At 63.9% G+C, this 26,971-nt stretch overlaps 1 long non-coding RNA gene across 1 annotated transcript in view; it reads right to left on the bottom strand.

Moving 5' to 3' along the window:
* Positions 1 to 7,364, bottom strand: part of LOC142475774 (uncharacterized) — a 43,129-nt gene extending 35,765 nt beyond the window's left edge. Inside the window, exon 1 of the long non-coding RNA XR_012791135.1 lies at positions 7,316 to 7,364. This is a non-coding gene — a long non-coding RNA (uncharacterized LOC142475774). The remainder of the gene's footprint in view (positions 1 to 7,315) is intronic.
* Between the last annotated feature and the right edge of the window lie 19,607 nt (positions 7,365 to 26,971).

Consider the following 26,971-nt stretch of genomic DNA (forward strand, 5'->3'; position numbering starts at 1 on the left):
CCAATCTGCCGCTGGCGTGAGGAGTGTGCTGATCACATGACCCCAATCTGCCGCTGGCGTGAGGCGTGTACTGATCACATGACCCCAATCTGCCGCTGACGTGAGGCGTGTGCTGATCACATGACCCCAATCTGCCGCTGGCGTGAGGAGTGTGCTGATCACATGACCCCAATCTGCCGCTGGCGTGAGGCGTGTGCTGATCTCATGACCCCAATCTGCCGCTGGCGTGAGGCGTGTGCTGATCTCATGACCCCAATCTGCCGCTGGCGTGAGGAGGGTGCTGATCTCATGACCCCAATCTGCCGCTGGCGTGAGGAGTGTGCTGATCACATGACCCCAATCTGCCGCTGGCGTGAGGCGTGTGCTGATCTCATGACCCCAATCTGCCGCTGGCGTGAGGCGTGTGCTGATCTCATGACCCCAATCTGCCGCTGGCGTGAGGAGGGTGCTGATCACATGACCCCAATCTGCCGCTGGCGTGAGGCGTGCGCTGTTCACATGACCCCAATCTGCCGCTGGCGTGAGCTGATCACATGACCCCAATCTGCCGCTGGCGTGAGGAGTGTGCTGATCACATGACCCCAATCTGCCGCTGACGTGAGGAGTGCGCTGATCACATGACCCCAATCTGCCGCTGGCGTGAGGAGTGCGCTTATCACATGACCCCAATCTCCCGCTGGCGTGAGGCGTGTGCTGATCACATGACCCCAATCTGCCGCTGATGTGAGGCGTGTGCTGATCACATGACCCCAATCTGCCGCTGGCGTGAGGCGTGTGCTGATCTCATGACCCCAATCTGCCGCTGGCGTGAGGCGTGTGCTGATCACATGACCCCAATCTGTAGCTGGCGTGAGGCGTGTGCTGATCACATGACCCCAATCTGCCGCTGGCGTGAGGCGTGTGCTGATCACATGACCCCAATCTGCCGCTGGCGTGAGGCGTGTGCTGATCTTATGACCCCAATCTGCCGCTGGCGTGAGGAGTGTGCTGATCACATGACCCCAATCTGCCGCTGGCGTGTGGCGTGTGCTGATCACATGACCCCAATCTGCCGCTGGCGTGAGGCGTGTGCTGATCACATGACCCCAATCTGCCGCTGGCGTGAGGAGTGTGATGATCACATGACCCCAATCTGCCGCTGGCGTGAGGAGTGTGCTGATCACATGACCCCAATCTGCCGCTGGCGTGAGGCGTGTGCTGATCACATGACCCCAATCTGCCGCTGGCGTGAGGCGTGTGCTGATCACATGACCCCAATCTGCCGCTGACGTGAGGAGTGTGCTGATCACATAACCCCAATCTGCCGCTGGCGTGAGGCGTGTGCTGATCACATGACCCCAATCTCCCGCTGGCGTGAGGAGGGTGCTGATCACATGACCCCAATCTGCCGCTGGCGTGAGGAGGGCGCTGATCACATGACCCCAATCTGCCGCTGGCGTGAGGTGTGTGCTGATCACATGACCCCAATCTGCCGCTGACGTGAGGCGTGTGCTGATCACATGACCCCAATCTGCCGCTGGTGTGAGGAGTGTGCTGATCTCATGACCCCAATCTGCCGCTGGCGTGAGGCGTGTGCTGATCTCATGACCCCAATCTGCCGCTGGCGTGAGGAGGGTGCTGATCACATGACCCCAATCTGCCGCTGGCGTCAGGAGTGCGCTGATCACATGACCCCAATCTGCCGCTGGCGTGAGGAGGGTGCTGATCACATGACTCCAATCTGCCGCTGGCGTGAGGAGTGCGCTGATCACATGACCCCAATCTGCCGCTGGCGTGAGGCGTGTGCTGATCACATGACCCCAATCTGCCGCTGGCGTGAGGCGTGTGCTGATCACATGACCCCAATCTGCCGCTGACGTGAGGAGTGCGCTGATCACATGACCCCAATCTCCCGCTGGCGTGAGGAGTGTGCTGATCACATGACGCCAATCTGCCGCTGACGTGAGGCGTGTGCTGATCACATGACCCCAATCTGCCGCTGGCGTGAGGCGTGTGCTGATCACATGACCCCAATCTGCCGCTGGCGTGAGGAGTGTGCTGATCACATGACCCCAATCTGCCGCTGGCGTGAGGAGTGCGCTGATCACATGACCCCAATCTGCCGCTGGCGTGAGGCGTGCGCTGATCACATGACCCCAATCTGTCGCTGACGTGAGGCGTGCGCTGATCACATGACCCCAATCTGCCGCTGGCGTGAGGCGTGTGCTGATCACATGACCCCAATCTGCCGCTGGCGTGAGGAGTGTGCTGATCACATGACCCCAATCTGCCGCTGGCGTGAGGCGTGTGCTGATCACATGACCCCAATCTGCCGCTGGCGTGAGGAGTGCGCTGATCACATGACCCCAATCTGCCGCTGGCGTGAGGAGGGTGCTGATCACATGACCCCAATCTGCCGCTGGCGTGAGGAGTGTGCTGATCACATGACCCCAATCTGCCGCTGGCGTGAGGCGTGTGCTGATCACATGACCCCAATCTGCCGCTGGCGTGAGGAGTGTGATGATCACATGACCCCAATCTGCCGCTGGCGTGAGGAGTGTGCTGATCACATGACCCCAATCTGCCGCTGGCGTGAGGCGTGTGCTGATCACATGACCCCAATCTGCCGCTGGCGTGAGGCGTGTGCTGATCACATGACCCCAATCTGCCGCTGGCGTGAGGAGTGTGCTGATCACATGACCCCAATCTGCCGCTGGCGTGAGGCGTGTGCTGATCACATGACCCCAATCTGCCGCTGGCGTGAGGCGTGTGCTGATCTTATGACCCCAATCTGCCGCTGGCGTGAGGAGTGTGCTGATCACATGACCCCAATCTGCCGCTGGCGTGTGGCGTGTGCTGATCACATGACCCCAATCTGCCGCTGGCGTGAGGCGTGTGCTGATCACATGACCCCAATCTGCCGCTGGCGTGAGGAGTGTGATGATCACATGACCCCAATCTGCCGCTGGCGTGAGGAGTGTGCTGATCACATGACCCCAATCTGCCGCTGGCGTGAGGCGTGTGCTGATCACATGACCCCAATCTGCCGCTGGCGTGAGGCGTGTGCTGATCACATGACCCCAATCTGCCGCTGACGTGAGGAGTGTGCTGATCACATGACCCCAATCTGCCGCTGGCGTGAGGCGTGTGCTGATCACATGACCCCAATCTCCCGCTGGCGTGAGGAGGGTGCTGATCACATGACCCCAATCTGCCGCTGGCGTGAGGAGGGCGCTGATCACATGACCCCAATCTGCCGCTGGCGTGAGGTGTGTGCTGATCACATGACCCCAATCTGCCGCTGACGTGAGGCGTGTGCTGATCACATGACCCCAATCTGCCGCTGGTGTGAGGAGTGTGCTGATCTCATGACCCCAATCTGCCGCTGGCGTGAGGAGGGTGCTGATCACATGACCCCAATCTGCCGCTGGCGTCAGGAGTGCGCTGATCACATGACCCCAATCTGCCGCTGGCGTGAGGAGGGTGCTGATCACATGACTCCAATCTGCCGCTGGCGTGAGGAGTGCGCTGATCACATGACCCCAATCTGCCGCTGGCGTGAGGCGTGTGCTGATCACATGACCCCAATCTGCCGCTGGCGTGAGGCGTGTGCTGATCACATGACCCCAATCTGCCGCTGACGTGAGGAGTGCGCTGATCACATGACCCCAATCTCCCGCTGGCGTGAGGAGTGTGCTGATCACATGACGCCAATCTGCCGCTGACGTGAGGCGTGTGCTGATCACATGACCCCAATCTGCCGCTGGCGTGAGGCGTGTGCTGATCACATGACCCCAATCTGCCGCTGGCGTGAGGAGTGTGCTGATCACATGACCCCAATCTGCCGCTGGCGTGAGGAGTGCGCTGATCACATGACCCCAATCTGCCGCTGGCGTGAGGCGTGCGCTGATCACATGACCCCAATCTGTCGCTGACGTGAGGCGTGCGCTGATCACATGACCCCAATCTGCCGCTGGCGTGAGGAGTGTGCTGATCACATGACCCCAATCTGCCGATGGCTTGAGGAGGGTGCTGATCACATGACCCCAATCTGCCGCTGGCGTGAGGAGTGCGCTGATCACATGACCCCAATCTGCCGCTGGCGTGAGGAGTGTGCTGATCACATGACCCCAATCTGCCGCTGGCGTGAGGAGTGTGCTGATCACATGACCCCAATCTGCCGCTGGCGTGAGGCGTGTGCTGATCACATGACCCCAATCTGCCGCTGGCGTGAGGAGTGTGCTGATCACATGACCCCAATCTGCCGCTGGCGTGAGGCGTGTGCTGATCACATGACCCCAATCTGCCGCTGGCGTGAGGAGTGCGCTGATCACATGACCCCATTCTGCCGCTGGCGTGAGGCGTGTGCTGATCACATGACCCCAATCTGCCGCTGGCGTGAGGAGTGCGCTGATCAGATGACCCCAATCTGCCGCTGGCGTGAGGCGTGTGCTGATCACATGACCCCAATCTGCCGCTGGCGTGAGGCGTGTGCTTATCACATGACCCCAATCTGCCGCTGGCGTGAGGAGTGTGCTGATCACATGACCCCAATCTGCCGCTGGCGTGAGGCGTGTGCTGATCACATGACCCCAATCTGCCGCTGGCGTGAGGAGTGTGCTGATCACATGACCCCAATCTGCCGCTGGCGTGAGGAGTGTGCTGATCACATGACCCCAATCTGCCGCTGGCGTGAGGAGTGTGCTGATCACATGACCCCAATCTGCCGCTGGCGTGAGGAGTGCGCTGATCACATGACCCCAATCTGCCGCTGACGTGAGGCGTGTGCTGATCACATGACCCCAATCTGCCGCTGACGTGAGGCGTGTGCTGATCACATGACCCCAATCTGCCGCTGGCGTGAGGAGTGTGCTGATCACATGACCCCAATCTGCCGCTGGCGTGAGGAGGGTGCTGATCACATGACCCCAATCTGCCGCTGGCGTGAGGCGTGTGCTGATCACATGACCCCAATCTGCCGCTGGCGTGAGGAGGGCGCTGATCACATGACCCCAATCTGCCGCTGGCGTGAGGAGTGTGCTGATCACATGACCCCAATCTGCCGCTGACGTGAGGAGTGTGCTGATCACATGACCCCAATCTGCCGCTGACGTGAGGAGTGTGCTGATCACATGACCCCAATCTGCCGCTGGCGTGAGGCGTGTGCTGATCACATGACCACAATCTGCCGCTGGCGTGAGGCGTGTGCTGATCACATGACCCCAATCTGCCGCTGGCGTGAGGAGTGTGCTGATCACATGACCCCAATCTGCCGCTGGCGTGAGGAGTGTGCTGATCACATGACCCCAATCTGCCGCTAGCGTGAGGCGTGTGCTGATCACATGACCCCAATCTGCCGCTGGTGTGAGGAGTGTGCTGATCACATGACCCCAATCTGCCTACTTCCACGCACACATACAGAAACCTACTTCCACACGCACATACACAAACCTACTTCCACACGCACATACACAAACCTACTTCCACGCACACATACAGAAACCTACTTCCACGCACACACACACAAACCTACTTCCACACGCACATACACAAACCTACTTCCACACGCACATACACAAACCTACTTCCACACGCACATACACAAACCTACTTCCACACACACATACACAAACCTACTTCTGGAATGTGTGAGCTGGATTCTACTATCAATAGCTACAGATTTTAAAATGTATTAATTGGTATGTCTCCAATCAATTTGCAAGATCCTAAAATGTAATTAACAATTTGGTGTGTCTGAGTTGATTAGGCAGACCCCTCCCTTAATTATTAGTCAATGTGGCTATGTTTTAGTATACTTAAGGCAGGATACCTTGGCTGTGAGACATATGGCTGTGTAACATCAAAGGGTAACATTTAAGTGTGTGGAGTTAATCTTGGAGTAAGTGTAACATTTAAGTGTGTGGAGTTAATCTTAGAGTTAGTGTAACATTTAAGTGTGTGGAGTTAATCTTGGAGTAAGTGTAACATTTAAGTGTGTGGAGTTAATCTTGGAGTAAGTGTAACATTTAAGTGTGTGGAGTTAATCTTGGAGTTAGTGTAACATTTAAGTGTGTGGAGTTAATCTTGGAGTTAGTGTAACATTTAAGTGTGTGGAGTTAATCTTGGAGTTAGTGTAACATTTAAGTGTGTGGAGTTAATCTTAGAGATAGTGTAACATTTAAGTGTGTGGAGTTAATTTTGGAGTTAGTGTAACATTTAAGTGTGTGGAGTTAATCTTGGAGGTGTAGATTGGAGGAAGATCTGGATTCTGTACAACAACTTTACAACTGTGAGAACTTCACTTCCTAAAAGCTGTGATTATTTGTACTCTTCCTAACCTCCAATACCTGGCCTGTCTCTCCTCCTGTATCTCACTATGCCCTCCCTATTGCTTTTTCTGTTTACTGTTTCCTCACTCCTTGGTGAATGTCCCTGTTCTCACCAACTTCCCCACTCCCCACTGCACCATTATTTATACACCTCTCTCCCAATAACCCTCAATAAAAAACACCCACACATCCTCTATTCACACCCTCTATCTCCTCCCTCCTGCTGCTGGGGATCACCCCTAATCCTGAAGCCAGACACAAACCCCTGATCTCACCCACGGCTCCCTGCCATCTCTTCTCACCCACGCCTCCCTGCCATCTCTTCTCACCCACGACTCCCTGCCATCTCTTCTCACCCACGGCTCCCTGCCATCTCTTCTCACCCACGCCTCCCTGCCATCTCTTCCCCTGTAAATGGTGTTAACCTTTTCATTTAACACTGACTAACCTTAAAACTTGCCCCACAAATCAAGCATCCCAATAGCCTGCACTCATGGCTATTGTCCCACAGTCACTTATACCACCCATTGTGGTCAAGCACAGCCATCTACAGCATGTATTGTCTCACCTGCTGTCTCTGTAATTTTCCCCTCTTAGATTGTAAACTCTTCGGGGGAGGGATTTCCTGTCCCATTGTCTGATTTTGCTGCACTTATTGTAATATTATAATTCCCTGTACTGTATTCTTTGTGAAGCGCTGAGTACACTTTTGGCGCTATATAAATACATACAATACTTCCACACGCACATACAGAAACATACTTCCACACGCCAGTCAGCTATGGGAGGAGGACATTCACGGATCGGTCAGCAGCTCAGGCAATTATTTCTCCTTACAGCTGCACACAGTAAATAAAATCTGTATCCAGGACAGCAGCTTCACGTGATCGAGTCTCTCTAAGGAAGCCAGTAACACAGAGTTGTTGAAAAGCAGTGGGACGTGGCGACGTGGGACCTGTTCCTCCTGCCTTCTGGGTAAAGTGTCATGCGGTCAGTCTTGTACTCACCAGCGATGGCCGCGGGACTCAGTCAGGCCTCTCGCACTCAGGGTTCCTATAAAGAACAGAGCACAAGTATGTTACACGGGGGGGCGGGGCATGGCGCAGGAGGCGGGGGTAGGGCACAGGAGGCGGGGGGCAGGGCGCAGGAGGCGGGGGGCAGGGTGCAGGGCAGGGTGCAGAATATGTAGGGTAAAACACTGGTGCATCGCAGTCCGGACCCCAGGGTGGGGAACTTCCCAAAGTGACAGAAATGCTGGGTATGATGTGTACAAGCCACAGAGTCATGGATACATGGGAGGGCTCCCGCCACAGATACATGGGAGGGCTCCCGCCACAGATACATGGGAGGGCTCCCGCCACAGATACATGGGAGGGCCCCCGCCACAGATACATGGGAGGGCTCCCGCCACAGATACATGGGAGGGCTCCCGCCACAGATACATGGGAGGGCTCCCGCCACAGATACATGGGAGGGCCCCCCGCCACAGATACATGGGAGGGCTCCCGCCACAGATACATGGGAGGGCTCCCGCCACAGATACATGGGAGGGCCCCCCGCCACAGATACATGGGAGGGCCCCCCGCCACAGATACATGGGAGGGCTCCCGCCACAGATACATGGGAGGGCCCCCGCCACAGATACATGGGAGGGCTCCCGCCACAGATACATGGGAGGGCTCCCGCCACAGATACATGGGAGGGCCCCCGCCACAGATACATGGGAGGGCTCCCGCCACAGATACATGGGAGGGCTCCCGCCACAGATACATGAGAGGGCTCCCGCCACAGATACATGGGAGGGCTCCCGCCACAGATACATGGGAGGGCTCCCGCCACAGATACATGGGAGGGCCCCCCGCCACAGATACATGGGAGGGCCCCCCGCCACAGATACATGGGAGGGCCCCCCGCCACAGATACATGGGAGGGCCCCCCGCCACAGATACATGGGAGGGCCCCCCGCCACAGATACATGGGAGGGCCCCCCGCCACAGATACATGGGAGGGCTCCCGCCACAGATACATGGGAGGGCCCCCCGCCACAGATACATGGGAGGGCTCCCGCCACAGATACATGGGAGGGCTCCCGCCACAGATACATGGGAGGGCTCCCGCCACAGATACATGGGAGGGCCCCCGCCACAGATACATGGGAGGGCTCCCGCCACAGATACATGGGAGGGCTCCCGCCACAGATACATGGGAGGGCCCCCCGCCACAGTCATGGATACATGGGAGGGCTCCCGCCACAGATACATGGGAGGGCTCCCGCCACAGATACATGGGAGGGCCCCCCGCCACAGATACATGGGAGGGCCCCCCGCCACAGATACATGGGAGGGCTCCCGCCACAGATACATGGGAGGGCTCCCGCCACAGATACATGGGAGGGCCCCCCGCCACAGATACATGGGAGGGCTCCCGCCACAGATACATGGGAGGGCTCCCGCCACAGATACATGGGAGGGCCCCCCGCCACAGATACATGGGAGGGCCCCCCGCCACAGATACATGGGAGGGCTCCCGCCACAGATATATGGGAGGGCCCCCCGCCACAGATACATGGGAGGGCTCCCGCCACAGATACATGGGAGGGCTCCCGCCACAGATACATGGGAGGGCCCCCGCAACAGATACATGGGAGGGCCCCCCGCCACAGATACATGGGAGGGCCCCCCGCCACAGATACATGGGAGGGCCCCCCACCACAGATACATGGGAGGGCTCCCGCCACAGATACATGGGAGGGCTCCCGCCACAGATACATGGGAGGGCTCCCGCCACAGATACATGGGAGGGCCCCCGCCACAGATACATGGGAGGGCCCCCCGCCACAGATACATGGGAGGGCTCCCGCCACAGATATATGGGAGGGCCCCCCGCCACAGATACATGGGAGGGCCCCCGCCACAGATACATGGGAGGGCTCCCGCCACAGATACATGGGAGGGCTCCCGCCACAGATACATGGGAGGGCCCCCCACCACAGATACATGGGAGGGCCCCCCACCACAGATACATGGGAGGGCCCCCCGCCACAGATACATGGGAGGGCCCCCCACCACAGATACATGGGAGGGCCCCCCACCACAGATACATGGGAGGGCCCCCCGCCACAGATACATGGGAGGGCCCCCCGCCACAGATACATGGGAGGGCCCCCCACCACAGATACATGGGAGGGCCCCCCACCACAGATACATGGGAGGGCCCCCCGCCACAGATACATGGGAGGGCTCCCGCCACAGATACATGGGAGGGCCCCCCGCCACAGATACATGGGAGGGCCCCCCGCCACAGAGTCATGGATACATGGGAGGGCCCCCCGCCACAGAGTCATTGATACATGGGAGGGCCCCCCGCCACAGATACATGGGAGGGCCCCCCGCCACAGATACATGGGAGGGCCCCCCGCCATAGATACATGGGAGGGCCCCCCGCCACAGATACATGGGAGGGCCCCCCACCACAGATACATGGGAGGGCCCCCCACCACAGATACATGGTAGGGCTCCCGCCACAGATACATGGGAGGGCTCCCGCCACAGATACATGGGAGGGCCCCCCGCCACAGATACATGGGAGGGCCCCCCGCCACAGATACATGGGAGGGCCTCCCGCCACAGATACATGGGAGGGCTCCCGCCACAGATACATGGGAGGGCTCCCGCCACAGATACATGGGAGGGCCCCCCGCCACAGATACATGGGAGGGCTCCCCGCCACAGATACATGGGAGGGCTCCCACCACAGATACATGGGAGGGCTCCCGCCACAGATATATGGGAGGGCTCCCGCCACAGATACATGGATACATGGGAGGCCTCCCGCCACAGATACATGGATACATGGGAAGGCTCCCGCCACAGAGTCATGGATACATGGGAGGGCTCCCGCCACAGTCATGGATACATGGGAGGGCTCCCGCCACAGTCATGGATACATGGGAGGGCTCCCGCCACAGAGTCATGGATACATGGGAGGGCTCCCGCCACAGAATCATGGGAGGGCTCCCGCCACAGTCATGGATACATGGGAGGGCTCCCGCCACAGATACATGGGAGGGCCCCCCGCCACAGATACATGGGAGGGCCCCCCGCCACAGATACATGGGAGGGCCTCCCGCCACAGAGTCATGGGAGGGCCTCCCGCCACAGATACATGGGAGGCCTCCCGCCACAGAGTCATGGATACATGGGAAGCCTCCCGCCACAGAGTCATGGGAGGGCTCCCGCCAGAGTCATGGATACATGGGAGGGCTCCCGCCACAGATAGATGGATACATGGGAAGGCTCCTGCCACAGAGTCATGGATACATGGGAAGGCTCCCGCCACAGACTCATGGATACATGGGAGGGCTCCCGCCACAGATACATGGATACATGGGAGGGCTCCCGCCACAGAATCATGGATAAATGGGAAGGCTCCCGTCCCAGAGTCATGGATACATGGGAGGGCTCCCGCCACAGAGTCATGGATACATGGGAAGGCTCCTGCCACAGAGTCATGGATACATGGGAGGGCTCCCGCCAAAGAGTCACGGATACATGGGAGGGCTCCCGCCACAGATACATGGAAACATGGGAGGGCTCCCGCCACAGATACATGGATACATGGGAGGGCTCCCGCCCCAGAGTCATGGATACATGGGAGGGCTCCCGCCACAGATACATGGATACATGGGAGGGCTCCCGCCCCAGAGTCATGGATACATGGGAAGGCTCCCGCCACAGAGTCATGGATACATGGGAGGGCTCCCGCCACAGATACATGGATACATGGGAGGGCTCCCGCCCCAGAGTCATGGATACATGGGAAGGCTCCCGCCACAGAGTCATGGATACATGGGAGGGCTCCTGCCACAGAGTCATGGATACATGGGAGGGCTCCCGCCAAAGAGTCACGGATACATGGGAGGGCTCCCGCCACAGATACATGGAAACATGGGAGGGCCACCCGCCACAGACTCATGGATATATGGGAGGGCTCCCGCCACAGATACATGGATACATGGGAGGGCTCCCGCCCCAGAGTCATGGATACATGGGAGGGCTCCCGCCACAGATACATGGATACATGGGAGGGCTCCCGCCACAGACTCATGGATATATGGGAGGGCTCCCGCCACAGATACATGGATACATGGGAGGGCCTCCCGCCACAGAGTCATGGATATATGGGAGGGCTCCCGCCACAGATACATGGATACATGGGAGGGCTCCCGCCACAGAGTCATGGATATATGGGAGGGCTCCCGCCATGGATACATGGGAGGGCTCCCGCCACAGATACATGGAAACATGGGAGGGCCACCCGCCACAGACTCATGGATATATGGGAGGGCCTCCCGCCACAGAGTCATGGATACATGGGAGGGCTCCCGCCACAGATACATGGATACATGGGAGGGCTCCCGCCACAGATACATGGAAACATGGGAGGGCCACCCGCCACAGACTCATGGATATATGGGAGGGCTCCCGCCACAGATACATGGGAGGGCTCCCGCCACAGAGTCATGGATACATGGGAGGGCTCCCGCCACAGATACATGGAAACATGGGAGGGCCACCCGCCACAGACTCATGGATACATGGGAGGGCTCCCGCCACAGATACATGGGAGGGCTCCCGCCACAGTCATGGATACATGGGAGGGCTCCCGCCACAGAGTCATGGATACATGGGAGGGCTCCCGCCACAGATACATGGGAGGGCTCCCGCCACAGTCATGGATACATGGGAGGGCTCCCGCCACAGAGTCATGGATACATGGGAGGGCTCCCGCCACGGTCATGGATACATGGGAGGGCTCCCGCCACAGAGTCATGGATACATAGGAGGGCTCCCGCCAGTGTCATGGATACATGGGAGGGCTCCCGCCACAGACTCATGGATACATGGGAGGGCTCCCGCCACAGATACATGGATACATGGGAGGGCTCCCGCCACAGAGTCATGGATACATGGGAGGGCTCCCGCCACAGAGTCATGGATACATGGGAGGGCTCCCGCCACAGATACATGGATACATGGGAGGGCTCCCGCCACAGATACATGGATACATGGGAGGGCTCCCGCCACAGTCATGGATACATGGGAGGGCTCCCGCCACAGAGTCATGGATACATGGGAGGGCCTCCCGCCAGTGTCATGGATACATGGGAGGGCCTCCCGCCACAGAGTCATGGATACATGGGAGGGCCTCCCGCCAGTGTCATGGATACATGGGAGGGCCTCCCGCCACAGAGTCATGGATACATGGGAGGGCTCCCGCCAGTGTCATGGATACATGGGAGGGCCTCCCGCCACAGAGTCATGGAAACATGGGAAGGCTCCCGCCACAGACTCATGGATACATGGGAGGGCTCCCGCCACAGAGTCATGGATACATGGGAGGGCCTCCCGCCAGTGTCATGGATACATGGGAGGGCTCCCGCCACAGAGTCATGGATACATGGGAGGGCTCCCGCCACAGTCATGGATACATGGGAGGGCTCCCGCCACAGTCATGGATATATGGGAGGGCTCCCGCCACAGAGTCATGGATACATGGGAGGGCTCCCGCCACAGATACATGGATACATGGGAGGGCCTCCCGCCACAGATACATGGATACATGGGAGGGCCTCCCGCCACAGAGTCATGGATACATGGGAAGGCTCCCGCCACAGAGTCATGGATACATGGGAGGGCTCCCGCCACAGATACATGGATACATGGGAGGGCTCCCGCCACAGAGTCATGGATACATGGGAGGGCCCCCGCTACAGATACATGGGAGGGCTCCTGCCACAGTCATGGATACATGGGAGGGCTCCCGCCACAGGGTCTTGGATACATGGGAAGGCCTCCCGCCACAGAGTCATGGATACATGGGAGGGCTCCCGCCACAGAGTCATGGATACATGGGAGGGCTCCCGCCACAGGGTCTTGGATACATGGGAAGGCTCCCGCCACAGAGTCATGGATACATGGGAGGGCTCCCGCCACAGAGTCATGGATACATGGGAAGGCTCCTGCCACAGAGTCATGGATACATGGGAGGGCTCCCGTCACAGAGTCATGGATACATGGGAGGGCCTCCCGCCACAGAGTCATGGATACATGGGAGGGCTCCCGCCACAGAGTCATGGATACATGGGAGGGCTCCCGCCACAGGGTCTTGGATACATGGGAAGGCCTCCCGCCACAGAGTCATGGATACATGGGAGGGCTCCCGCCACAGAGTCATGGATACATGGGAAGGCTCCTGCCACAGAGTCATGGATACATGGGAGGGCTCCCGTCACAGAGTCATGGATACATGGGAGGGCCTCCCGCCACAGAGTCATGGATACATGGGAGGGCTCCCGCCACAGAGTCATGGATACATGGGAGGGCTCCCGCCACAGGGTCTTGGATACATGGGAAGGCCTCCCGCCACAGAGTCATGGATACATGGGAGGGCTCCCGCCACAGGGTCATGGATACATGGGAGGGCTCCCGCCACAGGGTCATGGATACATGGGAGGGCTCCCGCCACAGGTGGCCGAGAAACACAGTACAGTAACCGAGTAACAAACAGCTGGGGAGAAGCAGCAGGAAATTCTATCTAGTCCGAATGGGTCATTCTCCCACCAAGACTTCCTCTGTCCGGTAATGGTCAGCACGGCAGCGTCGGACTAATGCTGATTTACTCCCGAGAGCTCAGAATAAGGCGCGGACATGGACAGACACGGACGCACAGACACGGACATCTGCATGCTGCCCTCTCTCCCTGCCAGGTCTGGGTGCTGCCCTCTCTCCCTGCCAGGTCTGGGTGCTGCCCTCTCTCCCTGCCAGGTCTGGGTGCTGCCCCCTCTCCCTGCCAGGTCTGGGTGCTGCCCTCTCTCCCTGCCAGGTCTGGGTGCTGCCCTCTCTCCCTGCCAGGTCTGGGTGCTGCCCTCTCTCCCTGCCAGGTCTGGGTGCTGCCCTCTCTCCCTGCCAGGTCTGGGTGCTGCCCTCTCTCCCTGCCAGGTCTGCGTGCTGCCCTCTCTCCCTGCCAGGTCTGGGTGCTGCCCTCTCTCCCTGCCAGGTCTGGGTGCTGCCCTCTCTCCCTGCCAGGTCTGGGTGCTGCCCTCTCTCCCTGCCAGGTCTGGGTGCTGCCCTCTCTCCCTGCCAGGTCTGGGTGCTGCCCTCTCTCCCTGCCAGGTCTGGGTGCTGCCCTCTCTCCCTGCCAGGTCTGGGTGCTGCCCTCTCTCCCTGCCAGGTCTGGGTGCTGCCCTCTCTCCCTGCCAGGTCTGGGTGCTGCCCTCTCTCCCTGCCAGGTCTGGGTGCTGCCCTCTCTCCCTGCCAGGTCTGGGTGCTGCCCTCTCTCCCTGCCAGGTCTGGGTGCTGCCCTCTCTCCCTGCCAGGTCTGGGTGCTGCCCTCTCTCCCTGCCAGGTCTGGGTGCTGCCCTCTCTCCCTGCCAGGTCTGGGTGCTGCCCTCTCTCCCTGCCAGGTCTGGGTGCTGCCCTCTCTCCCTGCCAGGTCTGGGTGCTGCCCTCTCTCCCTGCCAGGTCTGGGTGCTGCCCTCTCTCCCTGCCAGGTCTGGGTGCTGCCCTCTCTCCCTGCCAGGTCTGGGTGCTGCCCTCTCTCCCTGCCAGGTCTGGGTGCTGCCCTCTCTCCCTGCCAGGTCTGGGTGCTGCCCTCTCTCCCTGCCAGGTCTGGGTGCTGCCCTCTCTCCCTGCCAGGTCTGGGTGCTGCCCTCTCTCCCTGCCAGGTCTGGGTGCTGCCCTCTCTCCCTGCCAGGTCTGGGTGCTGCCCTCTCTCCCTGCCAGGTCTGCGTGCTGCCCTCTCTCCCTGCCAGGTCTGGGTGCTGCCCTCTCTCCCTGCCAGGTCTGGGTGCTGCCCTCTCTCCCTGCCAGGTCTGGGTGCTGCCCTCTCTCCCTGCCAGGTCTGGGTGCTGCCCTCTCACCCTGCCAGGTCTGGGTGCTGCCCTCTCTCCCTGCCAGGTCTGGGTGCTGCCCTCTCTCCCTGCCAGGTCTGGGTGCTGCCCTCTCTCCCTGCCAGGTCTGGGTGCTGCCCTCTCTCCCTGCCAGGTCTGGGTGCTGCCCTCTCTCCCTGCCAGGTCTGGGTGCTGCCCTCTCTCCCTGCCAGGTCTGGGTGCTGCCCTCTCTCCCTGCCAGGTCTGGGTGCTGCCCTCTCTCCCTGCCAGGTCTGGGTGCTGCCCTCTCTCCCTGCCAGGTCTGGGTGCTGCCCTCTCTCCCTGCCAGGTCTGGGTGCTGCCCTCTCTCCCTGCCAGGTCTGGGTGCTGCCCTCCTCTCCCTGCCAGGTCTGGGTGCTGCCCCCTCTCCCTGCCAGGTCTGGGTGCTGCCCTCCTCTCCCTGCCAGGTCTGGGTGCTGCCCTCTCTCCCTGCCAGGTCTGGGTGCTGCCCCCTCTCCCTGCCAGGTCTGGGTGCTGCCCTCTCTCCCTGCCAGGTCTGCGTGCTGCCCTCCTCTCCCTGCCAGGTCTGGGTGCTGCCCTCTCTCCCTGCCAGGTCTGGGTGCTGCCCTCTCTCCCCTGCCAGGTCTGGGTGCTGCCCCCTCTCCCTGCCAGGTCTGGGTGCTGCCCTCTCTCCCTGCCAGGTCTGGGTGCTGCCCTCTCTCCCTGCCAGGTCTGGGTGCTGCCCCTCCTCTCCCCCTGCCAGGTCTGGGTGCTGCCCTCTCTCCCTGCCAGGTCTGGGTGCTGCCCCCTCTCCCTGCCAGGTCTGGGTGCTGCCCTCTCTCCCTGCCAGGTCTGGGTGCTGCCCTCTCTCCCTGCCAGGTCTGGGTGCTGCCCTCTCTCCCTGCCAGGTCTGGGTGCTGCCCTCTCTCCCTGCCAGGTCTGGGTGCTGCCCTCTCTCCCTGCCAGGTCTGGGTGCTGCCCCCTCTCCCTGCCAGGTCTGGGTGCTGCCCTCTCTCCCTGCCAGGTCTGGGTGCTGCCCTCTCTCCCCTGCCAGGTCTGGGTGCTGCCCTCTCTCCCTGCCAGGTCTGGGTGCTGCCCTCTCTCCCTGCCAGGTCTGGGTGCTGCCCTCTCTCCCTGCCAGGTCTGGGTGCTGCCCTCTCTCCCTGCCAGGTCTGGGTGCTGCCCCTCTCTCCCTGCCAGGTCTGCGGTGCTGCCCCTCTCTCCCTGCCAGGTCTGGGTGCTGCCCCCCTCTCCCTGCCAGGTCTGGGTGCTGCCCTCTCTCCCTGCCAGGTCTGGGTGCTGCCCTCTCTCCCTGCCAGGTCTGGGTGCTGCCCTCTCTCCCTGCCAGGTCTGGGTGCTGCCCCCTCTCCCTGCCAGGTCTGGGTGCTGCCCCCTCTCCCTGCCAGGTCTGGGTGCTGCCCTCTCTCCCTGCCAGGTCTGGGTGCTGCCCTCTCTCCCTGCCAGGTCTGGGTGCTGCCCTCTCTCCCTGCCAGGTCTGGGTGCTGCCCCCTCTCCCTGCCAGGTCTGGGTGCTGCCCTCTCTCCCTGCCAGGTCTGGGTGCTGCCCTCCTCTCCCCTGCCAGGTCTGGCGTGCTGCCCTCTCTCCCTGCCAGGTCTGGGTGCTGCCCTCTCTCCCTGCCAGGTCTGGGTGCTGCCCTCTCTCCCTGCCAGGTCTGGGTGCTGCCCTCTCTCCCTGCCAGGTCTGGGTGCTGCCCTCTCTCCCTGCCAGGTCTGGGTGCTGCCTCCTCTCCCTGCCAGGTCTGGGTGCTGCCCTCTCTCCCTGCCAGGTCTGGGTGCTGCCCTCCTCTCCCTGCCAGGTCTGGGTGCTGCCCTCTCTCCCTGCCAGGTCTGGCGTGCTGCCCCTCTCTCCCTGCCAGGTCTGGGTGCTGCCCTCCTCTCCCCTGCCAGGTCTGGGTGCTGCCCCCTCTCCCTGCCAGGTCTGGGTGCTGCCCTCTCTCCCTGCCAGGTCTGGGTGCTGCCCTCCTCTCCCTGCCAGGTCTGGGTGCTGCCCCCTCTCCCTGCCAGGTCTGGGTGCTGCCCTCCTCTCCCTGCCAGGTCTGGGTGCTGCCCTCTCTCCCTGCCAGGTCTGGGTGCTGCCCTCTCTCCCCTGCCAGGTCTGCGGTGCTGCCCCCTCTCCCTGCCAGGTCTGGCGTGCTGCCCCTCTCTCCCTGCCAGGTCTGGGTGCTGCCCTCTCTCCCTGCCAGGTCTGGGTGCTGCCCCTCTCTCCCTGCCAGGTCTGGGTGCTGCCCCTCTCTCCCTGCCAGGTCTGCGGTGCTGCCCCCTCTGGGGCTCCCTGCCAGGTCTGGGTGCTGCCCCTCTCTCCCTGCCAGGTCTGGGTGCTGCCCTCTCTCCCTGCCAGGTCTGGGTGCTGCCCTCTCTCCCTGCCAGGTCTGGGTGCTGCCCTCTCTCCCTGCCAGGTCTGGGTGCTGCCCCTCTCTCCCTGCCAGGTCTGGGTGCTGCCCTCTCTCCCTGCCAGGTCTGGGTGCTGCCCTCTCTCCCTGCCAGGTCTGCGTGCTGCCCTCTCTCCCTGCCAGGTCTGGGTGCTGCCCCTCTCTCCCTGCCAGGTCTGGGTGCTGCCCTCTCTCCCTGCCAGGTCTGGGTGCTGCCCTCTCTCCCTGCCAGGTCTGGGTGCTGCCCTCTCTCCCTGCCAGGTCTGGGTGCTGCCCCTCTCTCCCTGCCAGGTCTGGGTGCTGCCCTCTCTCCCTGCCAGGTCTGGGTGCTGCCCTCTCTCCCTGCCAGGTCTGGTGCTGCCCCCTCTCTCCCTGCCAGGTCTGGGTGCTGCCCTCTCTCCCTGCCAGGTCTGGGTGCTGCCCTCTCTCCCTGCCAGGTCTGCGTGCTGCCCTCTCTCCCTGCCAGGTCTGGGTGCTGCCCTCTCTCTCCCTGCCAGGTCTGGGTGCTGCCCTCTCTCTCCCTGCCAGGTCTGGGTGCTGCCCCCCTCTCCCTGCCAGGTCTGGGTGCTGCCCCTCTCTCCCTGCCAGGTCTGGGTGCTGCCCTCTCTCCTGCCAGGTCTGGGTGCTGCCCTCTCTCCCTGCCAGGTCTGGGTGCTGCCCTCTCTCCCTGCCAGGTCTGGGTGCTGCCCTCTCTCCCTGCCAGGTCTGGGTGCTGCCCCCCTCTCCCTGCCAGGTCTGGGTGCTGCCCCCCTCTCCCTGCCAGGTCTGGGTGCTGCCCTCTCTCCCTGCCAGGTCTGGGTGCTGCCCCTCTCTCCTGCCAGGTCTGGGTGCTGCCCCTCTCTCCCTGCCAGGTCTGGGTGCTGCCCTCTCTCCCTGCCAGGTCTGGCGTGCTGCCCTCTCTCCCTGCCAGGTCTGGGTGCTGCCCTCTCTCCCTGCCAGGTCTGCGTGCTGCCCTCTCTCCCTGCCAGGTCTGGGTGCTGCCCCCTCTCCCTGCCAGGTCTGGGTGCTGCCCCCTCTCCCTGCCAGGTCTGGGTGCTGCCCTCTCTCCCTGGCCAGGTCTGGGTGCTGCCCTCTCTCCCTGCCAGGTCTGGGTGCTGCCCTCTCTCCCTGCCAGGTCTGGGTGCTGCCCTCTCTCCCTGCCAGGTCTGGGTGCTGCCCTCTCTCCCTGCCAGGTCTGGGTGCTGCCCTCTCTCCCTGCCAGGTCTGGGTGCTGCCCCTCTCTCCCTGCCAGGTCTGGGTGCTGCCCTCTCTCCCTGCCAGGTCTGGGTGCTGCCCTCTCTCCCTGCCAGGTCTGGGTGCTGCCCTCTCTCTCCCTGCCAGGTCTGGGTGCTGCCCCCTCTCCCTGCCAGGTCTGGGTGCTGCCCTCTCTCCCTGCCAGGTCTGGGTGCTGCCCTCTCTCCCTGCCAGGTCTGGGTGCTGCCCTCTCTCCCTGCCAGGTCTGGGTGCTGCCCTCTCTCCCTGCCAGGTCTGGGTGCTGCCCTCTCTCCCTGCCAGGTCTGGGTGCTGCCCTCTCTCCCTGCCAGGTCTGGGTGCTGCCCTCTCTCCCTGCCAGGTCTGGCGTGCTGCCCTCTCTCCCTGCCAGGTCTGGGTGCTGCCCTCTCTCCCTGCCAGGTCTGGGTGCTGCCCCTCCTCTCCCTGCCAGGTCTGCGTGCTGCCCTCTCTCTCCCTGCCAGGTCTGGGTGCTGCCCCCTCTCCCTGCCAGGTCTGGGTGCTGCCCTCTCTCCCTGCCAGGTCTGGGTGCTGCCCTCTCTCCCTGCCAGGTCTGGGTGCTGCCCCTCTCTCCCTGCCAGGTCTGGGTGCTGCCCTCCTCTCCCTGCCAGGTCTGGGTGCTGCCCTCTCTCCCTGCCAGGTCTGGGTGCTGCCCTCTCTCCCTGCCAGGTCTGGGTGCTGCCCTCTCTCCCTGCCAGGTCTGGGTGCTGCCCTCTCTCCCTGCCAGGTCTGGGTGCTGCCCTCTCTCCCTGCCAGGTCTGGGTGCTGCCCCCTCTCCCTGCCAGGTCTGGGTGCTGCCCTCTCTCCCTGCCAGGTCTGGGTGCTGCCCTCTCTCCCTGCCAGGTCTGGGTGCTGCCCTCTCTCCCTGCCAGGTCTGGGTGCTGCCCTCTCTCCCTGCCAGGTCTGGGTGCTGCCCTCTCTCCCTGCCAGGTCTGGGTGCTGCCCTCTCTCCCTGCCAGGTCTGGGTGCTGCCCCCTCTCCCTGCCAGGTCTGGCGTGCTGCCCTCTCTCCCTGCCAGGTCTGGGTGCTGCCCCCTCTCTCCTGCCAGGTCTGGGTGCTGCCCTCTCTCCCTGCCAGGTCTGGGTGCTGCCCTCTCTCCCTGCCAGGTCTGGGTGCTGCCCTCTCTCCCTGCCAGGTCTGGGTGCTGCCCTCTCTCCCTGCCAGGTCTGGGTGCTGCCCCCTCTCCCTGCAGGTCTGGGTGCTGCCCTCTCTCCCTGCCAGGTCTGTGTGCTGCCCCCTCTCCCTGCCAGGTCTGGGTGCTGCCCCCTCTCCCTGCCAGGTCTGGGTGCTGCCCTCCTCTCCCTGCCAGGTCTGGGTGCTGCCCTCTCTCCCTGCCAGGTCTGCGTGCTGCCCTCTCTCCCTGCCAGGTCTGGGTGCTGCCCCCCTCTCTCCCTGCCAGGTCTGGGTGCTGCCCTCTCTCCCTGCCAGGTCTGGGTGCTGCCCTCTCTCCCTGCCAGGTCTGGGTGCTGCCTCCTCTCCCTGCCAGGTCTGGGTGCTGCCCTCTCTCCCTGCCAGGTCTGGGTGCTGCCCTCCTCTCCCTGCCAGGTCTGCGTGCTGCCCTCTCTCCCTGCCAGGTCTGGGTGCTGCCCTCTCTCCCTGCCAGGTCTGGGTGCTGCCCTCTCTCCCTGCCAGGTCTGGGTGCTGCCCTCTCTCCCTGCCAGGTCTGGGTGCTGCCCTCTCTCCCTGCCAGGTCTGGGTGCTGCCCTCTCTCCCTGCCAGGTCTGGGTGCTGCCCCCCTCTCCCTGCCAGGTCTGGGTGCTGCCCTCTCTCCCCTGCCAGGTCTGGGTGCTGCCCCCTCTCCCTGCCAGGTCTGGGTGCTGCCCCTCTCTCCCTGCCAGGTCTGGGTGCTGCCCTCTCTCCCTGCCAGGTCTGGGTGCTGCCCCTCTCTCCCTGCCAGGTCTGGGTGCTGCCCTCTCTCCCTGCCAGGTCTGGGTGCTGCCCTCTCTCCCTGCCAGGTCTGGGTGCTGCCCTCTCTCCCTGCCAGGTCTGGTGCTGCCCTCTCTCCCTGCCAGGTCTGGGTGCTGCCCTCCTCTCCTGCCAGGTCTGGGTGCTGCCCTCTCTCCCTGCCAGGTCTGGGTGCTGCCCTCTCTCCCTGCCAGGTCTGGGTGCTGCCCCTCTCTCCCTGCCAGGTCTGGGTGCTGCCCTCTCTCCCTGCCAGGTCTGGGTGCTGCCCTCTCTCCCTGCCAGGTCTGGGTGCTGCCCTCTCTCCCTGCCAGGTCTGGGTGCTGCCCTCTCTCCCTGCCAGGTCTGGGGTGCTGCCCTCTCTCCCTGCCAGGTCTGGGTGCTGCCCTCTCTCCCTGCCAGGTCTGGGTGCTGCCCTCTCTCCCTGCCAGGTCTGGGTGCTGCCCTCTCTCCCTGCCAGGTCTGGGTGCTGCCCTCTCTCCCTGCCAGGTCTGGGTGCTGCCCTCTCTCCCTGCCAGGTCTGGGTGCTGCCCTCTCTCCCTGCCAGGTCTGCGTGCTGCCCTCTCTCCCTGCCAGGTCTGGGTGCTGCCCTCTCTCCCTGCCAGGTCTGGGTGCTGCCCTCTCTCCCTGCCAGGTCTGGGTGCTGCCCTCTCTCCCTGCCAGGTCTGGGTGCTGCCCTCTCTCCCTGCCAGGTCTGGGTGCTGCCCTCTCTCCCTGCCAGGTCTGGGTGCTGCCCTCTCTCCCTGCCAGGTCTGGGTGCTGCCCTCTCTCCCTGCCAGGTCTGGGTGCTGCCCTCTCTCCCTGCCAGGTCTGGGTGCTGCCCCCTCTCTCCCTGCCAGGTCTGGGTGCTGCCCCTCTCTCCCTGCCAGGTCTGCGTGCTGCCCCTCTCTCCCTGCCAGGTCTGGGTGCTGCCCTCTCTCCCTGCCAGGTCTGGGTGCTGCCCTCTCTCCCTGCCAGGTCTGGGTGCTGCCCTCTCTCCCTGCCAGGTCTGGGTGCTGCCCTCTCTCCCTGCCAGGTCTGGGTGCTGCCCTCTCTCCCTGCCAGGTCCTGGGTGCTGCCCTCCTCTCTCCCTGCCAGGTCTGGGTGCTGCCCTCTCTCCCTGCCAGGTCTGGGTGCTGCCCCTCTCTCCCTGCCAGGTCTGGGTGCTGCCCTCTCTCCCTGCCAGGTCTGCGTGCTGCCCTCTCTCTCCCTGCCAGGTCTGGGTGCTGCCCTCTCTCCCTGCCAGGTCTGGGTGCTGCCCCTCTCTCCCTGCCAGGTCTGGGTGCTGCCCTCTCTCCCTGCCAGGTCTGGGTGCTGCCCTCTCTCCCTGCCAGGTCTGGGTGCTGCCCTCTCTCCCTGCCAGGTCTGGGTGCTGCCCTCCTCTCCCTGCCAGGTCTGGGTGCTGCCCTCTCTCCCTGCCAGGTCTGGGTGCTGCCCTCTCTCCCTGCCAGGTCTGCGGTGCTGCCCCTCTCTCCCTGCCAGGTCTGGGTGCTGCCCCTCTCTCCCTGCCAGGTCTGGGTGCTGCCCTCTCTCCCTGCCAGGTCTGCGGTGCTGCCCCTCTCTCCCTGCCAGGTCTGGGTGCTGCCCTCTCTCCCTGCCAGGTCTGGGTGCTGCCCTCCTCTCCCTGCCAGGTCTGGGTGCTGCCCTCTCTCCCTGCCAGGTCTGCGGTGCTGCCCTCTCTCCCTGCCAGGTCTGGTGCTGCCCTCTCTCCCTGCCAGGTCTGGGTGCTGCCCTCTCTCTCCCTGCCAGGTCTGGGTGCTGCCCTCTCTCCCTGCCAGGTCTGGGTGCTGCCCTCTCTCCCTGCCAGGTCTGGGTGCTGCCCTCTCTCCCTGCCAGGTCTGGGTGCTGCCCCTCTCTCCCTGCCAGGTCTGGGTGCTGCCCTCTCTCTCCCTGCCAGGTCTGGGTGCTGCCCTCTCTCCCTGCCAGGTCTGGGTGCTGCCTCTCTCCCTGCCAGGTCTGGGTGCTGCCCTCTCTCCCTGCCAGGTCTGGGTGCTGCCCTCTCTCTCCCTGCCAGGTCTGGGTGCTGCCCTCTCTCCCTGCCAGGTCTGGGTGCTGCCCTCTCTCCCTGCCAGGTCTGGGTGCTGCCCTCTCTCCCTGCCAGGTCTGGGTGCTGCCCTCTCTCCCTGCCAGGTCTGCGTGCTGCCCCTCTCTCCCTGCCAGGTCTGGGTGCTGCCCTCTCTCCCTGCCAGGTCTGGGTGCTGCCCTCTCTCCCTGCCAGGTCTGGGTGCTGGCCCTCTCCCCTGCCAGGTCTGCGGTGCTGCCCCCTCTCTCCCTGCCAGGTCTGGGTGCTGCCCTCTCTCTCCCTGCCAGGTCTGGGTGCTGCCCTCTCTCTCCCTGCCAGGTCTGGGTGCTGCCTCTCTCCCTGCCAGGTCTGGGTGCTGCCCTCTCTCCCTGCCAGGTCTGGGGTGCTGCCCTCTCTCTCCCTGCCAGGTCTGGGTGCTGCCCTCTCTCCCTGCCAGGTCTGCGTGCTGCCCTCTCTCCCTGCCAGGTCTGGGTGCTGCCTCTCGTCTCTCCCTGCAGGTCTGGGTGCTGCCTCTCTCTCCCTGCCAGGTCCCTGGGTGCTGCCCTCTCTCCCTGCCAGGTCTGGGTGCTGCCCTCTCTCCCTGCCAGGTCTGCGGTGCTGCCCGCCGCTCTCTCCCTGCCAGGTCTGGGTGCTGCCCTCGTCTCCCTGCAGGTCTGGGTGCTGCCCTCTCTCCCTGCCAGGTCTGGGTGCTGCCCTCTCTCCCTGCCAGGTCTGGTTGCTGCCCCCTCTCTCCTGCCAGGTCTGGGTGCTGCCCCTCTCCCTGCCAGGTCTGGCGTGCTGCCCCTCCTCTCCCTGCCAGGTCTGGGTGCTGCCCCCTCTCTCCCTGCCAGGTCTGGGTGCTGCCCCTCTCTCCCTGCCAGGTCTGGGTGCTGCCCTCCTCTCCCTGCCAGGTCTGGGTGCTGCCCTCTCTCCCTGCCAGGTCTGTGTGCTGCCCCCTCTCCCTGCCAGGTGCTGGGTGCTGCCTCCTCTCTCCTGGCCAGGTCTGGGTCGGTGCTGCCCTCTCTCCCTGCCGAGAGAGGTCTGGGTGCTGCCCCCTCTCCCTGCCAGGTCTGGGTGCTGCCCTCTCTCCCTGCCAGGTCTGGGTGCTGCCCTCTCTCCCTGCCAGGTCTGGGTGCTGCCCTCTCTCCCTGCCAGGTCTGGGTGCTGCCCTCTCTCCCTGCCAGGTCTGGGTGCTGCCCTCTCTCCCTGCCAGGTCTGGGTGCTGCCCCTCTCTCCCTGCCAGGTCTGGGTGCTGCCCCCTCTCCCTGCCAGGTCTGGGTGCTGCCCTCTCTCCCTGCCAGGTCTGGGTGCTGCCCCCTCTCCCTGCCAGGTCTGGGTGCTGCCCCTCTCTCCCTGCCAGGTCTGGGTGCTGCCCTCTCTCCCTGCCAGGTCTGGGTGCTGCCCTCTCTCCCTGCCAGGTCTGGGTGCTGCCCTCTCTCCCTGCCAGGTCTGGGTGCTGCCCTCTCTCCCTGCCAGGTCTGGGTGCTGCCCTCTCTCCCTGCCAGGTCTGGGTGCTGCCCTCTCTCCCTGCCAGGTCTGGGTGCTGCCCTCTCTCCCTGCCAGGTCTGGGTGCTGCCCCTCTCCCTGCCAGGTCTGGGTGCTGCCCTCTCTCCCTGCCAGGTCTGGGTGCTGCCCTCTCTCCCTGCCAGGTCTGGGTGCTGCCCTCTCTCCCTGCCAGGTCTGGGTGCTGCCCTCTCTCCCTGCCAGGTCTGGGTGCTGCCCTCTCTCCCTGCCAGGTCTGGGTGCTGCCCTCTCTCCCTGCCAGGTCTGGGTGCTGCCCTCTCTCCCTGCCAGGTCTGGGTGCTGCCCTCTCTCCCTGCCAGGTCTGGGTGCTGCCCTCTCTCCCTGCCAGGTCTGGGTGCTGCCCTCTCTCCCTGCCAGGTCTGGGTGCTGCCCTCTCTCCCTGCCAGGTCTGGGTGCTGCCCTCTCTCCCTGCCAGGTCTGGGTGCTGCCCTCTCTCCCTGCCAGGTCTGGGTGCTGCCCTCTCTCCCTGCCAGGTCTGGGTGCTGCCCTCTCTCCCTGCCAGGTCTGGGTGCTGCCCTCTCTCCCTGCCAGGTCTGGGTGCTGCCCTCTCTCCCTGCCAGGTCTGGGTGCTGCCCTCTCTCCCTGCCAGGTCTGGGTGCTGCCCTCTCTCCCTGCCAGGTCTGGGTGCTGCCCTCTCTCCCTGCCAGGTCTGGGTGCTGCCCTCTCTCCCTGCCAGGTCTGGGTGCTGCCCTCTCTCCCTGCCAGGTCTGGGTGCTGCCCTCTCTCCCTGCCAGGTCTGGGTGCTGCCCTCTCTCCCTGCCAGGTCTGGGTGCTGCCCTCTCTCCCTGCCAGGTCTGGGTGCTGCCCTCTCTCCCTGCCAGGTCTGGGTGCTGCCCTCTCTCCCTGCCAGGTCTGGGTGCTGCCCTCTCTCCCTGCCAGGTCTGGGTGCTGCCCTCTCTCCCTGCCAGGTCTGGGTGCTGCCCTCTCTCCCTGCCAGGTCTGGGTGCTGCCCTCTCTCCCTGCCAGGTCTGGGTGCTGCCCTCTCTCCCTGCCAGGTCTGGGTGCTGCCCTCTCTCCCTGCCAGGTCTGGGTGCTGCCCTCTCTCCCTGCCAGGTCTGGGTGCTGCCCTCTCTCCCTGCCAGGTCTGGGTGCTGCCCTCTCTCCCTGCCAGGTCTGGTGCTGCCCTCTCTCCCTGCCAGGTCTGGGTGCTGCCCTCTCTCCCTGCCAGGTCTGGGTGCTGCCCTCTCTCCCTGCCAGGTCTGGGTGCTGCCCTCTCTCCCTGCCAGGTCTGGGTGCTGCCCTCTCTCCCTGCCAGGTCTGGGTGCTGCCCTCTCTCCCTGCCAGGTCTGGGTGCTGCCCTCTCTCCCTGCCAGGTCTGGGTGCTGCCCTCTCTCCCTGCCAGGTCTGGGTGCTGCCCCTCTCCTGCCAGGTCTGGGTGCTGCCCTCTCTCCCTGCCAGGTCTGGGTGCTGCCCTCTCTCCCTGCCAGGTCTGGGTGCTGCCCTCTCTCCCTGCCAGGTCTGGTGCTGCCCTCTCTCCCTGCCAGGTCTGGGTGCTGCCCCTCTCTCCCTGCCAGGTCTGGGTGCTGCCCTCTCTCCCTGCCAGGTCTGGGTGCTGCCCTCTCTCCCTGCCAGGTCTGGGTGCTGCCCTCTCTCCCTGCCAGGTCTGGGTGCTGCCCTCTCTCCCTGCCAGGTCTGGGTGCTGCCCTCTCTCCCTGCCAGGTCTGCGTGCTGCCCTCTCTCCCTGCCAGGTCTGGGTGCTGCCCTCTCTCCCTGCCAGGTCTGCGTGCTGCCCTCTCTCCCTGCCAGGTCTGGGTGCTGCCCTCTCTCCCTGCCAGGTCTGGGTGCTGCCCTCTCTCCCTGCCAGGTCTGCGTGCTGCCCTCTCTCCCTGCCAGGTCTGGGTGCTGCCCTCTCTCCCTGCCAGGTCTGGGTGCTGCCCTCTCTCCCTGCCAGGTCTGGGTGCTGCCCTCTCTCCCTGCCAGGTCTGGTGCTGCCCTCTCTCCCTGCCAGGTCTGGGTGCTGCCCTCTCTCCCTGCCAGGTCTGGGTGCTGCCCTCTCTCCCTGCCAGGTCTGGGTGCTGCCCTCTCTCCCTGCCAGGTCTGGGTGCTGCCCTCCTCTCCCTGCCAGGTCTGGGTGCTGCCCTCTCTCCCTGCCAGGTCTGGGTGCTGCCCTCTCTCCCTGCCAGGTCTGGGTGCTGCCCTCTCTCCCTGCCAGGTCTGGTGCTGCCCTCTCTCCCTGCCAGGTCTGGGTGCTGCCCTCCTCTCTCCGACCCGTTCTCTCCCTGCCAGGTCTGCGTGCTGCCCTCCTCTCTCCGACCCGTCTCTCCCTGCCAGGTCTGCGTGCTGCCCTCCTCCTCCGCCCCTTCTCTCCCTGCCAGGTCTGGGTGCTGCCCTCCTCTCTCCGCCCTTCTCTCCTGCCAGGTCTGCGTGCTGCCCTCCTCTCTCCGACCGTTCTCTCCTGCCAGGTCTGGGTGCTGCCCTCTCTCCGACCGTCTCTCCTGTCAGGTCTGCGTGCTGCCCTCCTCTCTCCTGCACCCGTTCTCTCCCTGCCAGGTCTGCGTGCTGCCCTCCTCTCTCCGACCCGTTCTCTCCCTGCCAGGTCTGCGTGCTGCCCTCCTCTCTCCCGCACCCGTTCTCTCCTGCCAGGTCTGTGTGCTGCCCTCTCTCTCCGACCCGTTCTCTCCCTGCCAGGTCTGCGTGCTGCCCTCCTCTCTCCGACTGGCCTGGGTTCTCTCCCTGTCAGGTCTGGGTGCTGCCCTCCTCTCTCCAGTCTGGCTCCCGTTCTCTCCCTGTCAGGTCTGCGGTGCTGCCCTCCTCTCTCCCGCACCCGTTCCCTCCCTGTCAGGTCTGTG

This window comes from Ascaphus truei, unplaced genomic scaffold, assembly GCF_040206685.1.
Source record: "Ascaphus truei isolate aAscTru1 unplaced genomic scaffold, aAscTru1.hap1 HAP1_SCAFFOLD_1374, whole genome shotgun sequence".
NCBI classification, from domain to species: Eukaryota; Metazoa; Chordata; class Amphibia; order Anura; family Ascaphidae; genus Ascaphus; species Ascaphus truei.